Source organism: Rhinoderma darwinii, chromosome 11 (assembly GCF_050947455.1).
Source record: "Rhinoderma darwinii isolate aRhiDar2 chromosome 11, aRhiDar2.hap1, whole genome shotgun sequence".
In the NCBI taxonomy this organism is placed as follows: domain Eukaryota; kingdom Metazoa; phylum Chordata; class Amphibia; order Anura; family Rhinodermatidae; genus Rhinoderma; species Rhinoderma darwinii.
The window spans coordinates 24,804,666-24,818,857 of NC_134697.1; the positions used below are offsets into that span (position 1 = coordinate 24,804,666).

Genomic DNA, 14,192 nt, shown 5'->3' on the forward strand with positions numbered 1-14,192 from the left:
GGCATTATACTTTGTGGGCCATTATACTGTAGGGGCTGCTATGGGGGGCAATATACTGTGGGGGCAGCTATGGGTGGCATTATACTTCGTGGGCCATTATACTGTAGGGGCTGCTATGGGGGCAATATACTGTGGGGCAGCTATGAAGAGCATTCTACTGTGCGGGGGCAGCTATGTGGGGCATTATACTGTGTGGAGGCATCTATTGGGGCATTATACTGCGTGGGGCAGCTATGGGGCATTATGGAATTTGAGCATTGTACTTCATGGGGGCATCTGTGTGGGTATTATACTGTATAGGGGCATCTGTGTGGGCATTACACTGTATGGGGAATCTGTGTGGACATTATACTGTATGGGGCATCTGTGTGGGTATTATACTGTATAGGGGCATCTGTGTGGGCATAATACTGTATGGGGAATCTTTGTGGGCATTATACTGTATGGGGGCATCTGTGTGGGCATCACACTGTATGGGGGCATCTGTGTGGGCATTATACTATATTGTGCATCTGTGTGGGCATTATACTATATTGTGCATCTGTGTAGGCATTATACTTTATAGGGCATCTGTGTGGCATTGTACTGTATGGTGGCAGCTATGGGGGGATTATACTGTGTGGGGGCACTATGGGAGCATGATACTGTGTGGGCTGAACTGGGTGTGTACGGGAGGGGATCGGGTGGTATTAGAGGCGTGGCTTAAAATAAAAAAAATTGCCCTGCGCATCGCATCGATTGTCTCTCTTTGTGATACTTGAAAGTATAGCTCTGTATACAGGGAGGGCTGTATAGCACTGTATGGGGAGGCTGTATAGCCCTGTCTACAGGGGGCGCTATATAGCACTGTCTACAGGGGGGGACTGTATAGCACTGTCTACAGGTAGCGCTGTATAGCACTGTCTACAGGGGGGGCTGTATAGCACTGTCTACAGGGTGGCTGTACGGCACTAGTTACAGGGGGCACTATGTACGTGTGTGGCATGCAGGGGAGCGGGGCCCATTCAAAAGTTTGCTATGGGGCCCAGTGTTTCCTAGTTACACCCCTGCTGTTATGGCTTGGTTATAAAAATGTTAGTGATGGTGCTAGTGTGAACAGAGCCTTATCATAGTCATAGGTCTGCAGGTATACTTCCTGGAGTTTCTTTACTCAGTGGGTTATCGCAATACATAAGATAAACATTTCCATGACAAATTCATGTCAACTACATCTGTATCTAACATTCATGATACAGGAACACAAGGCTTCCATATACCGGAAAATCAAGTCTGTGGCATTTCGAAGTGATGTCAAATGTTCTCTGCTTTGTACATTATTTAATTCCTGCTTGATCCATGTCCATAAATTGGATTATACATTTAGTATTTGTTTTGCCTGTTGGGTGCGTAAAACTCAATGAGTCAAATATTCTCATTACCATGAGAAAGGCCCCGGTCTGTAGAGATCCCACACAGCTGCTGCCGACTTTATAGGTTCAGCCTGGGACGCACCATCTGCCATCTGCCAGCCTCCTGCCCCTCCATTACAAATGTTATCTGCTTTAGCTTGACCAATAAACGGTCCTTTAGTGGCTATTACTCAGTTCTTTACTTCTGGTGATAATGATGACGTCGTATCGGCAGGGCCATTTATATCTACTTTTTCCTTTAACAAGTTCTAACTAAAGTTAGTTTTCAAAAGTCATCCATTCTGTATCTTTAAAGGGAATGTCTCATGTATTTAATGTTAGTATATTTAATCAGATGTAAGTATAAAGAAGTATAATAATGTGTTCATTTTTTATTTTTTTTAATGTTTTAGCTATTTATTTTTTATTTATAAAAACTTTACTGGGTGCAGCCATATTGCAAATACACACTCTCTTCCTGCATTGTCTGTATAGACCGTCCACAGTGGCATTTCTTGCATGCAGACAGAACCCGCGACTGCTATGGGGACCATAGTGGAAGGGAGACCAGCATAATGTAACAGCTTTTGCTTGATGCCACCACTAGGGGGAGCTTACTGCATAGAGATTTTTACAGCTCCCTTTGAGCTCTAAGCTCCCCCTAGTGGTGACTACAGACAGCCAGGGTTTTATCACTTGCAGTGTAAAGCGAAGCAGGAGATTTGGAGCTCACTGAGGGAGATTTATCATTGTATTTGTGTCAGTTTTATGACATACAGATGCTGAAAAATGATGTATATAATTCTGGTTGAGAACAGATAGAACAAATAGGCGCTACATAGGGTTAATACGTCAGATTAGTAATGGCTTTTTCTGTTAGATATAGTAAACGGAGGCTCACCTTTAGAGGTTGTGCATGGATAGGCACAACCCTGTTGCGGAGCCAGTTGGTTAGGAAGGATGCTGCCGGTGCCGTAATCCCTAGAGCGTCAGCTGCCAAACACGCTGGGAAGTAAATGCAGGTAACGTGTTATACCTCAAGAGACCCTCTCTCTTTTTATGTACATTTTATTATGATCTGTTGTTTTAGACCAAAAAATATATTTTTTCCAAAAATGTGTTGGACTCGTGGAAGTATTGCGCCTGGATGGTTTCTCTTTTTCATAGTGGATCCCACCTGGTTCCCATTGTTTTTATCTAGATGCTGAAAAATGACATTTGAGCTGAACTGAAAAGTGGGACGGGCTCCAGAGTCACGCAGATTGCGACTCGTTTATTCACAATCTCTGTCACAGAAAACTGACAGAAAACAATTGCTATTGCACCCTGGCTTTATTTTTTTCCCCTGCGGCACATTTGTCAGAGGAGCTGCATACAGAGTCCTTCTGTATGCATAGTGTTGCTATTGTACAATGGTTGTCATTAAATCTCCCGCCCTCAGTTGATGCTGTCCCAGTCTACACAACAAAGCTGACAAATGAGCTGCATAAATCAGGAAATAGCTTATTGTGTATGCGATAGTAGCCAGTGTGAAAAATGTAATATTTCAGACAATTTTTTATAGTCATTACGCAAAAACGTGATTTAAATAATTTGTCATTTTCTGATGATACATTCCCTTTAAATATTCTGTAGCCTGAAATTTGAGTCCATGCCCATGACATTGCTTAAAAAAAATAAAAAAACACCCTAGTAGTTGGCGGGTGAAAATCTTGTCGGGGGGGGGGGGGGGCTATATTGATCCTATTTTAGAGCAATGATAACAGCTGACCTTTACTATTGACTATAGTTAGTACCTTTACTTAGTGATAGCTGATCTATACTATTGACCACAGCTAGCACTTTTACTCAGTGCTTATGATTTGCATTGGGTTATTCTTATCTCTTGTATGGCATAGGAACTTTGATTGTATTACTGGTCGGCACACATTGTAGTTTTAAATTCTATGTTGCTTGTCCCTACTTGATTTAAATTAAGGTGTTTTTTACAATTTAACTGTTCTACTAGGTAGCAAGTAGTTGGGAAAAAAACGTGTTTCCATTGCCTCTGGCAATTTTTCTACATGCCCATGACATTGGCACATGCACAGACCCTATGCAGTAGCAATTTGAGCCTCTACGGTATTACGTACCCATTGGCACTCTCTAAAAAGACTTTTCATAATTTGGCAAGTGATGAAACATTGTATTGATATTTTGTTCTGGATTCTCACAGACTCTATCGAAAACGTAACCTCTACGTATCTCCGTATAAGACACCTAGAGGTACAGTATGGTCTTGTAGCAGGCTACGGGTGCTGTATTGTGGATAGGTGCATCCTGGATCTGTAAAAATTCTGCATGTGGCCTTTGGGTAAAAACTTAAATGATTCACATCCATTTGTTCTCTCTGACGCACCATTACTGCCCCGTGAGAATATACTTTCTCTTTTTGTTATATATGTGTGTGGATCTTCTGAATGAGAATTATGCTGGTTTTTTTGTGCTATTTTTGTAATTCTATTTTCCTCCTGCCAAGACAATATTTGATCCAGCTCTGAGGATGCACAGATAAAGAGTGCAAGAAGGAAAATATAGGGAAATTTGTCATTTTGGGGTGTTAAATGAAAGACACAAAATTTTATATATCTGATGTAAAATAAACTAAGAATTGCTAAAATCCCAAGAGAGAACAGTATTACAGACAAACCAAACATGAGCAGGGAAATCCCAGCAGGGTATGTTAAAAACGGCTTATTTTCAGCTGTTTTACGGGCAGGAAACGGCCCGGAAAAATGGCAAAAAAATACAGGGGCTGAACGCCTCCAAACATCTGCCCATTGATTTCATTGGTAAAAACGGCGTTCCATTCCACAGGGAATTTTTTACGCAGGCGTTTGTAAAAACGGCGCGTAAAAAAAGCCCCGTAAAAACGAAGTGCATGTCACTTCTTGAGACGTTTTTGGAGCCGTTTTTCATTGTCTCAATAGAAAAACAGCTCCAAAAACGGCTGTAAAAAACGCATCAAAAACGCTTGATGCATAAAAAACGGTTGAAAATCAGGGGCTGATTTCCCTTAAAAACAGCTCCGTATTTTATGTCCATTTTCCATTTGGTGTGTGAACATACCCTAAGGGTATGTTTACACGCTTAACAAAAAATGGTTGTTTTTGTCAGTTGTTTTAACAGCCGTCACACGGAAGAGATGCACGCTCATCTGCATGAACCATAGCTGCACTTTGTCTTTAAGTGAAGATGGGTCCCATTATGTTATGTTAACACCACATCAACACCGTGTTTGGTGTATACGTTCCAAAAGAGTCTGCGGGGTATACTTTTTTTTTTTTTACAACGGACGATGTATGTAATTGTGTGGTACACTGTTTCATTCACCGGGGCTTTACATTCAGCGCATACACCAGAAGATTTTCCTGAGGTATGTGCCAGATATAAAGCAAAAACCCAATGTGAACAGGATCTTCGCTGCTGGTACCTATAGAAGTTGCTATATCTGCTAAGCTGGTACTTACACGGATATACTTTTTTATTGCATATGTATATTTTTGGTTGAGAGGATCAGAGAAGTTGATGGAATGAGTACCCCAGTCCTGATCTACAGAAAGATAAATAGCCGGAGGCTGCATTCAGTGTTCTCAGGGAGGGAAGGAATATACTAGGTGTCAGATGGCCTGGTTAGTGGACGTGTACCTGTATTGGATTTACAGTAATTACCATTTTCCTATTTTACAAGCCTACAGATCTATATTCATCAGTAAATAGGTTTATTGTCCAAAGCATCTGGTCCTTCTAGTAGATAACCCCTCCTCTATGAATATTTAATGTAAATGTTGCACTAGACGTCACAATCTGGAGTTGAATGGTTTTTATGATGATGAATTATTAATTGTTACATAATTACTGACACTTTCCAATTGAAAGTTTAATCCGCTTTGAAAGTACACCGTGTTCAATGTTGACAAATGGGCTGATTTTTTTTATTTGGAAATACTTGGTCTAGTGGTTACATATGAAATGTAGCCCAATAAGCCGTTAGTAAGTTATATTATAAGGCATGTAAACGAGATCGAAATGAGACAGATGAACCCAGCCACTCCACTACTGCACCACCAAAAAGCAGCAAAAACACATATTCATGCCACAGTATTGTCACAATTATAGATACTGTTGGTTATACAAAATGTTTCGGTAACTTGTGTAAAAACTATATGTCCTCTTACACGACCTGTCCTGGAGCTCGTTGATCGGCACTCGTTTGCTCCTTTCACAAGGATGTTACTCCGATCGCTCGTCCGCATACATTTCTATCATGTCGGAGGCACGTCTCCCTGTTTACGCAGGGCGATGCGCTGCCGACAACGATAATATTTTGAGCATTTCAAACGATATGATCAGCAGATGAGCGAGCGTTTGCTCGTTCATCTGCTGATCACTGCCCTGATAACACAGAGCAATTACCAGGAATGAGCGTTATTTGATCGATGATCGCCCGATAATTGACCATTGTAAAAGGGCTTTAAGAGAAAGCGGGGAACGCTGGAAGCTCAGAAGCCAGTGGAATTGATAAGTAAAGCATTGTATTGGTAAAGCTACTTTTTGTATAGATTATATCTAAAATGTAGCATTTAGGGTATATGCACATGGGGCGCATTAGCTGCGGGTTTTCTGCAACGGATTTCATTGCGGAAATTTCACAAGTGACTTACAGTAGCAGCAAAGTGGATGAGATTTCAACAAAAATATGCAGAAAAGAAGTGCGGAAATTGACCTGATTTCTCGTGCGAAAATTCTGCTGAATTTCCCTGCGGAAAATCCAGTTATTTACACTGTGTGTGTGATAGCCGTAAAGGGTTGTACAGGATTTTCAATTAATGGCCTCTGCTTAGGATTAGAGATGAGCGAACCGGGACAACCGAACCCGGTTTCGGTCCGAACATCGCAAAAAGTTCGGTTCGCAGCGAATCCGAACTTCACCAGGTTCGGCCGAACACGTTTTGACCGAACCCGGGCGGGCAGAAAAAACATTACAAAAATATTATACTAATCGGCAGCCACTTGTCTCTATCAATCACTGATAGAGAAAAGAGGCTGCTGATTAAAAATAAAATAAAAAGCATTTCATACGTACATTCGTTGTCTTGGTGACGAGTCCCTCTTCTTCCTCCAGTCCGACCTTCTTTCCTGACGCGGCAGCTTGTGATTGGCTGCAGAGGCCGCTGCAGCCTGTGATTGGCTGCAGAGGCGGTCACGTGACGTGCGTGACCGCCACTACAGCCTGTGATTGGCTGCAGCGGCGACATGGATGAAACGTCATCGCTGGAGGCCGGACAGGAGGAATGTAAGTATGAACGTATTTATTTATTTTTTATTACATTAAAATTGTATTTTTCTCGCGCCGAGCATGGTACTGTCAAGGTTGCTGAAAGAGTTAGTGCAGCCCATTAACTCTTTCAGCACCCTGGACAGTACCATGCTCGGCGCACGGAAATTACAGGTTCGGTCAGAACTAGTTCGGTCCGAATCAAACTTTTTCGTGAATTTCGGCGAACCAGCCGAACCGAACTTTTCATAAGTTCGCTCATCTCTACTTAGGATAGATCATCAATGTTTAACTGGTGGGGGTATGATCCCCTAAGACCCCACCAATCAGTGCCGCAACCCCTTTACTGTTTATTCGGACACAGCAACGTACCATGTGTCAGGGTGTGACTATTGATTTCAAGTGAATGGGGTTAAGCGAAGCTGAGCAGTGCTGTAGTACCAGGCGCAGCCACACTCGTTTAGATGTCACTGTTCCTGTATAAACAAAGAAGACGCCGTGGCATTCCAGCAAGCCACTGCTGATCGTTCGGGTCCCGAGCGATCATAGATTTGATGTCCTGTATTGATGAACAACATGTGGACTGCAGGACAAAGGACGAAGTCACATTGCATTATGTGTCTGTCCAATACTGTCTCTTAGGCCAGGGCTACACTGAGACATTTTGTAGCGATATTAATTGATTTTATCTATTGAGCTACAGATGCAGTCCAAATGAATGTCACTCGAGAGTTAAAATCAATCAATAGCGCTACAAAAAGTCTAGGTGTTCTTGCACATGACCGAGATCGGGCCGTGAATAACGGTCTGAGTGTCGGCTGGATTTCCCGACCCGACCATGGTACAGGTGAACGGGACTCCTTGCATTATAAATGTCTATGATGTCAGAAGTCCCTGCCTCCCCGCGGAACTGCTGTTCCGTCCTGAACAAAATGATACAGTACAAAACAGCAATTCCGCGGGCAGGGAGAGACTCCTAGCATCATAAGTGTCTATGATGCCAGGAGTCCCGTTCACCTGTACCGTGGTCGGGTCGGGAAATCCAGCTGACACTCAGACCGTTATTCACGGCCCGATCTCGGTCGTGTACAAGAGCACTAAGTATAGCCCTGGCCTTAATGGGGTTTTCTACTTTAATAAAAGTTTAAATTGACACATAATAAATAGCTCTTAAACAAATGTTCTAATATACTTACCTTTTGAAAGATCTTGATTTCTTCTAATCGCATCTTCGGTCACGTGACACCGCCCCATCGGAATTTAGGACTTCCGGTGACGTCCGGACCCTTCAGCGCTCATCTGAACTTCCGGACGAAGTCCTCTTCCAGCCGGCTACCTGAACGGTGCGTCATCAGTGACCTTCGTTCAATGGGTTGTCCCAGTCGACGGGGCATCAAGCTCGCGCATGCGCGATTTAAAGAGTCTCTATTTGTAGCACGCATGCTCTGTACAATGAGCATCCATTGTGCCTGCGCAGCCCCAGTGAATACTGAGAAAAATAAAATGACGGCAGGGAGGAGGTAGCGTGTAATAGAGGGTGTAGAGCGGGTGTTTGACGGGCCTTGCTCCCGGCACATGGCATGCTGGGAGAGAAGTGGAGCATGCTCGGAGTGGACCAGAAGATAGAATTGAAGAAATGGAGGGATGTTAATAAACTTCTGGATAACAACATACAAGCTTAGCCTGCCGGAACGAAAATAAAAGTTAGATCTCGGAAAACCCATTTAATGTTGAGCACTGTGTGTATATGTGTTAGTTTGTTGGTGCGTGAGGCTAAGTTCACACTGCCGTTGACTCCCGTTTAGGTCTCTTCTGTCAGAGGAAGAGATGACCGAAATACCAAACAGAATGCATTGCTACAGTTTTAATTTACCAATGATTTCTATGGTAATTCTTTTGTTTCAGTTGTATTCCGTTTGCCTCCATTCGCTAAGATTCTGTTTTTTTCACAGAAACAAAAGTGCAGTCTATATATATATATATATATATATATATATATATATATATATATATATATATACAGTGAAGGAAATAAGTATTTGATCCCTTGCTGATTTTGTAAGTTTGCCCACTGTCAAAGACATGAACAGTCTAGAATTTTTAGGCTAGGTTAATTTTACCAGTGAGAGATAGATTATATTTTTTAAAAAAAACAGAAAATGACATTGTCAAAATGATATATATTTATTTGCATTGTGCACAGAGAAATAAGTATTTGATCCCCTACCAACCATTAAGAGTTCAGCCTCCTCCAGACCAGTTACACGCTCCAAATCAACTTGGTGCCTGCATTATAGACAGCTCTTACATGGTCACCTGTATAAAAGACTCCTGTCCACAGACTCAATGAATCAGTCTGACTCTAACCTCTACAACATGGGCAAGACCAAAGAGCTTTCTAAGGATGTCAGGGACAAGATCATAGACCTGCACAAGGCTGGAATGGGCTACAAAACCATGAGTAAGACGCTGGGTGAGAAGGAGACAACTGTTGGTGCAATAGTAAGAAAATGGAAGACATACAAAATGACTGTCAATCGACATCGATCTGGGGCTCCATGCAAAATCTCACCTCGTGGGGTATCCTTGATCCTGAGGAAGGTGAGAGCTCAGCCGAAAACTACACGGGGGAACTTGTTAATGATCTCAAGGCAGCTGGGACCACAGTCACCAAGAAAACCATTGGTAACACATTACACTGTAATGGATTAAAATCCTGCAGTGCCCGCAAGGTCCCCCTGCTCAAGAAGGCACATGTACAGGCCCGTCTGAAGTTTGCAAATGAACATCTGGATGATTCTGAGAGTGATTGGGAGAAGATGCTGTGGTCAGATGAGACTAAAATTGAGCTCTTTGGCATTAACTCAACTCGCCGTGTTTGGAGGAAGAGAAATGCTGCCTATGACCCAAAGAACACCGTCCCCACTGTCAAGCATGGAGGTGGAAACATTATGTTTTGGGGGTGTTTCTCTGCTAAGGGCACAGGACTACTTCACCGCATCAATGGGAGAATGGATGGAGCCATGTACCATCAAATCCTGAGTGACAACGTCCTTCCCTCCACCAGGACATTAAAAATGGCTCGTGGCTGGGTCTTCCAGCACGACAATGACCCGAAACATACAGCCAAGGCAACAAAGGAGTGGCTCAAAAAGAAGCACATTAAGTCATGGAGTGGCCTAGCCAGTCTCCAGACCTTAATCCCATCGAAAACTTATTGAGGGAGCTGAAGATCCGAGTTGCCAAGCGTCAGCCTCGAAATCTTAATGATTTACAGATGATCTGCAAAGAGGAGTGGGCCAAAATTCCATCTAACATGTGTGCAAACCTCATCATCAACTGCAAAAAACGTCTGACTGCTGTGCTTGCCAACAAGGGTTTTGCCACCAAGTATTAAGTCTTGTTTGCCAAAGGGATCAAATACTTATTTCTCAGTGCACAATGCAAATAAATATATATAATTTTGACAATGTGATTTTCTTTTTTTTTTTTTTTTATATATATATATAATCTATCTCTCACTGGTAAAATTAACCTAGCCTAAAAATTCTAGACTGTTCATGTCTTTGACAGTGGGCAAAATTACAAAATCAGCAAGGGATCAAATACTTATTTCCTTCACTGTATATAGCACATAAGAAAATGGCGACAGCACACTGCGAATATTAATGCTACCTAAGCCATTAAATATAAATAAATATGCATTGCTGCTGAATCTACTTACAATAGGGAGGTTCTTAGCGCACATTTTGATCAAATTATGTGAGCCCACCTGCCACCACAAGGCGACCTCTATGAGGTGGGAACCTACGCTGCACATACACCCAGAACTGGGACTAAGCCTACATATATATATATATATATATATATATATATATATATATATATATACTTTTCTGTTCCTTTCAACTCTAAAACTAATGATAGTATATGTACAAGCACGCAGTCTCCAGTATTACATTACACATTGATTACATTCACTCTTTGTGATCCTGTCACGTCTGTCATTATTCCTCCTCCCATAGACAATCTACAAGTTTCTTTGAGTGTCACAGTAGTGAGAAGGTTTTTTGATGTGAAGGTTCATGATGTAAGACATTCAAGCAACAGTTTCCTAGAAACCTTGAAATAAAAATTGTCATCCTTGGCAGTTTCATTGGTTCATGATTAATGTGTCATAGTAGTCACCAGTAAGGGAATTGTAGATTATTACATCAGACTTAAATGTACAGTAGATTTACCATTAAACATCATTTGCATTATCAAGTACATCTAAAAAGTTTGTAGATTTGAATATTGTTATTATCTTGTACAATGTTTTCTGGGAGTTCGATTTTTCGACATTAGATACAGTGCCTGATGTAAAAACTACACGTCTCAGTATGTATCTCACCAGCGCTGTCTCTGTGGAGACACTGAACAAGCAGGGGGCTCAGAAGCCAGTGAATTGAGAAGTAATTACAGTATTAGCAAGGTTACGCCACTTTTTATACAGATTATATCTAAAATGAAAGAGCTTCTGACTTAAAAATTGGACTTTATATTGGGTGACAAGTGAAAAAGGAAAATCGTGTATTGATGAACCCTATATGTGTCCTGCAGGAGGAGGGACAGTCACATTGCATTAGATGTTTGTACTGTATATTGTGTCTGTCTGTGCATGTCGCTGTGTATGTGTCAGCAGGGTTTCGTACCTAACTTATGACGTTGGGGGCAGAAGGAAGGCTACATTTAGGAGTACGCGTGCAATTTTAAATAGCAGATATCCTTATTTTGGGTTACGCATCCCCCCCCATCCTTATGATGTCATAGGGCATTGATCAGGACAAGGACATGTGATAGCCACACTGTATACCACCATATAATATCTGTGCAGTGTAGAATGTGATGTTCATGGCCGGCCTTAGGGGTGTGTGACTTGAATAGCCATGCAGGGCATATCAATTGTCATAATGAAAGGGGGCTCCGCTGGCCCTGATCTTTCACCCAAAATCCAACACTTGGTGCCCAAACCTATGTAAAAGCAGCTGCACAGGAAGCAGCTACATTGCCTAGTTTCATGATTGGGAAATGTTATCTGAGCACTATATAGTATAGATATTTATATGAAGATTGTATTATTTGGGCAATATATGGTACGTCATAACAGAAGGTGCTGCACCGTGCACCAATCAACCGAAGTTCAGCCCTGGTGGTCTTGCCATGTAGGTTTAGTCTTCCTCAGATCTCCAAAATATGCTTAATGGAGTTGTAAAGTTTTTATATAAATAAACAAATTTTACTGAAATCTAAATGTCTTTTCTATCTATAATGTGCGTTATGTCAAATAGTGATTTCAGTCCCTTTAAATGTGTCTCACAGACCAAAAAAGGTTGTGCCCTCCTGCTATAAACCCTAACACCTCACATCTTTTTACAAGCTAACGTGTCCCAGTACTGACGGCAGAGAGTATGTTTAGTTCATGACATGTTTTTACCTTGTAACGGAAAGTTCTTTACTGTACTTTTTACATAACGGTTTTGTATATTGTGTTTTTCAGAGGGAACACCAGACATCTGTGTTACACCGGGCTGCAAGTCTCTCCAACCAGCGGATGACATTGTGAGGATAAGATGACACTACCAGAAATCAGTGTTTTCAATCCAACTTCCCATTTCCAAATAATTCAGTCTCCATTCAAAGACCGTTTCACCATAGATAGGAGCTGACGTCCAAGGAGATGTTGGTGTAACCGAGCTGAGTTGGTAGAGGGTGAGCAAGACGTCACAGTGCCACTATGCTATGTAGAGAAAATGTCCCCCCTTCTTCATATTGACCTTACTGGGTTCCTCAGATGGTCAAAATGCTCAAAATATTATCGTTTTCGGTAGCACATCTTGGTGTATAAACAGGGAGACACGCTGCCGACACAATGGAAATGTATGGGACGAGTGATCGGAGTAACGAGCGCTCGTCCCCATACTAGGTCCCTGTGAAAGGAGCAAACGAGCACCGATCAATGAGCTGTCTCGTTGATCAGCGCTCGTTACACCGGCCAAAATTGGCTGGTGTAAAAGTACCTTTATCATGATATCTCAATCAGGTATCTGTGGGTTTTCATAGGACTGAAGGTAAAACAATTACATTATTTTTACTTCGTGAGTTATCATTGTGAGCAAAGGAAATAGCTAAATGACATTCAGCTCTGCTACATCTGTGATTTCAATGCTTGCTCTTGTATTGCATAAAATACGTGAAATATGTTGCTCTTTAGTGAATATATGACATTGGAAAAACAGATTGTCAGAGCGCTAAGGCCAGGGTCACGCAAAAACTTTTGATGCAGTTTTTGGCTCAGTTTATTTTAACTAAACACAGGAGTGGACACGAAAGAAAGGAATTACATCAGTCTTTTCTTTATGCATTTCCTTCCTTTTGGATCCACTTCTGGCTTTAGCTCCAGAAACTGAGCCAAAAATTGCCACAAAAACTGCATCAAAACTGTGTGTGTGATCCTGGCTTAAGGGATGTTTTTTTGCATAACATGGTGGTCAGGAGCCCTCAGAATTAGTTTTGGGGGTATTCTGTCTGTCAGATATTCAGAAATGCCACTTTTAAATAGAGACCTAAGATATCAGATGTATCCACATCAGGTGTATGACATGTTCTGGGGAGCCAACCTACTACTACTACACTGCCTAGGTAAAAATGTATGAAAAATAAGTTAAAACAGCATAAAAGTAATGAAGATAGTCTACAAAGATGCTGGATTCTATATTGGATGACTATGGAGCCAATGTAAATCATAGGTGGAGCGTCAATATAAGGGTAGATTCACACGAGCGTTGCGTTTTTGCGCGCGCAAACAACGCGGCGTTTTGCGAGCGCAAAAACCATTTGACAGCTGCGTGTGTCATGCGTGTCTGATGCGCGGCTGCGTGATTTTCGCGCAGCCGGCATCATAGAGATGAGGCTTGTCGACGCCCGTCACTGTCCAAGGTGCTGAAAGAGCTAACTCTTTCAGCACCCTCGACAGTGAATGCCGAACACAACAGCGAAAAACCTGTAAAAAAAAAAGATAAAGTTCCTACTTACCGAGAACTTCCCGGCCGTTGCCTTGGTGACGCGTCCTTGGTGACGCGTCCTTGGTGACGCGCCTCTCTTGACATCGGGCCCCACCTCCCTGGATGACGCGGCAGTCCAAGTGACCGCTGCAGCCTGTGATTGGCTGCAGCCTGTGCTTGGCCTGTGATTGGCTGGAGCTGTCACTTGAACTGAAGTGTCATCCCGGGAGGTCGGACTGCAGGAAGGAGACAGGAGTAATCGGTAAGTTAGAACTTCGGTTTTTTTTACAGGTTCATGTATTTTGGGATCGCAAGTCACTGTCCATGGTGCTGAAACAGTTTAACTCTTTCAGCACCATGCACAGTGAATCTCTCCCGACGTCGCGGACCGGAAATTTTTTTGCCGGGTTCGGCCAAAACGAGTTTGGCCGAACCCGGTGAAGT

General features: G+C 42.3%; 1 protein-coding gene across 1 annotated transcript in view; it reads left to right on the forward strand.

Moving 5' to 3' along the window:
* JAKMIP3 (Janus kinase and microtubule interacting protein 3) overlaps nucleotides 1-13,940 on the forward strand; it is a 119,810-nt gene extending 105,870 nt beyond the window's left edge. The window contains exon 25 of the mRNA XM_075843170.1: nucleotides 12,245-13,940. The gene's annotated coding sequence lies outside the window, so the exon portion shown is untranslated. The remainder of the gene's footprint in view (nucleotides 1-12,244) is intronic.
* Nucleotides 13,941-14,192: the final 252 nt, after the last annotated feature.